General features: G+C 33.4%; 1 protein-coding gene across 1 annotated transcript in view; it reads left to right on the forward strand.

The window, feature by feature from the left end:
- The window catches only part of RECQL (RecQ helicase-like), a 29602-nt gene that overhangs the window by 14340 nt on the left and 13439 nt on the right, over window positions 1-1823 (forward strand). The window lies entirely within an intron of this gene.

The raw sequence follows: 1823 nt of genomic DNA on the forward strand, positions 1-1823 counted from the left end.
TCCTAACCCACAAAACCTACTGTTTACTCTCTGGCACTTTACGGAAAACATTTGCTGACCTGTTTTGTATTATCCATTCTGAAATAGGAGGAAGATTTCTAATTATGCAATATATAATCAAATACAAAAAATTGATTACTAAGAAAATACCCTATACTTGTGGATTTTCTTCTGTTTGGGAATGGACTGTCTTATCCTTATCTGTAGAATAAAGCATTACCTAGCTATTCTTTTTTACAAAGCATATTATCGAAATCTTCAAAAGTATACAAAAGTGGAGAGAATAGTATAAAAACTGACATCTACCTATTATCTGCTATGTCCCAGTTAACAACATATGTCTAATCTTTTTTCAACCATATACCTCCAATTTTCCCTACCCTCTCCTCCTCGGTTTATTTACTTAGAACAAATCCCAGATATCATATTTTAATTATAAATCCTTTAGCGTGTATCTCTAACTTTTAAAAAAACAATAAGTATAGTGCCATCATCACATCTAAAAAGTTTAATATCAGTTCCTTAAAATCATCAAATAAAATGAAAATTTCCAATTTCTCTCTCATTATTTTTTTTTTTTTTAAAGTCATGGTCCAGATTATATTCATGCATTGTATTGTATTTGGTTGATATAATCATAGGTTCCTCTTATCTCTGTTTTATTTCTCATGCAAATTATTTGTTGAAGAAACCAGGTTAATTGTCCTGTAGCTTCCTACATTCTGGATTTTCCTGCTTGCATCCTTGTGATGTTGTTTAACTTGTTCCTTCTAGTTAGATCTGAGGAATTGATTGTATTTGGACTTTTTCTTTTTTCTTTTTTTGGCAGGAAAATACTTCCTGGGGTATCACTCAGGAGGTACATAATACCTGGTTATCTTTTTGTGATGATAAGCTTGGCCAGTCAGTTTGGGTGATGTCCACGTGATCTGTGATTGTCAGCTTTTCATCTAATGGCTTCAGCAGCCACTGATGGTTATTGCCAACCTGAGAGCCAGTATTTCCTTAGGGAGCTACAGAGTGGTGATCTCTAATTCATTCCCTGCTTCTTCATATATTAGCTAGACTTTTTCTACAAGGACTAACTTTTTCCTCATTAACTCTTTGCAGGATGAAAATGCTTGATATTTTTCCTTTCTTTGCCAGTTTTCAGAACGAGTTGGTTTTCTAGCATTCTCCAAAAATGGTTGTTAAGTTTTTGGGTTTTTTCCTTCAAGTTTCATTATAAACTTACTAGTTTTTAACATATTTCATGTATTTTAGTCCATATTTTTTTATGCTGAAATAGGCTTATCTTTGGTCAGTGAGAGCCTCTTTAAGTTGGCCCCTGAATTTTTTGACCCCATAGCTTTTGACTCCTTGCTTTCTTTTACAGTAAGGTAATCCATGTTCATTTTGTAAATTTCCTGCCCAGACCTAGAATCAGCCATATCTGTAAGAAGTCTTTGTTCCTTTAGTTTTCCCACATATTTTTGTTTTATTTTCACTGTGTCATCCTATTACACCTGCTCTCTCATTCAATGGAATATATCCTGTGGAGAAAATTGCCTTTTAATAATGGACTTTCTTGAAACTGAAAAACTAAGATATAATAATAGAAAGTAGCTTAGAAAGTTGCAGATAATTATAATTTCATACCATATCACTATTGCTTGAAAAGTTGGAGAGACAAAAAAAGGACATTTGGATCCTAGAGTATCTCCAGGAGTTAACAGCCTGCTGCTTTGCTGGGATGAGGAAAACAGTTTTGATTGTCTCTATCCCATTCACCATCGTGTTTTTATACTTTTTTGGTCCTAATTAGGTTAGAGAGAAAAAATGAC

This window comes from Propithecus coquereli, unplaced genomic scaffold (assembly GCF_000956105.1).
Source record: "Propithecus coquereli isolate 6110/MARCELLA unplaced genomic scaffold, Pcoq_1.0 Scaffold16, whole genome shotgun sequence".
Taxonomy (NCBI): Eukaryota; Metazoa; Chordata; class Mammalia; order Primates; family Indriidae; genus Propithecus; species Propithecus coquereli.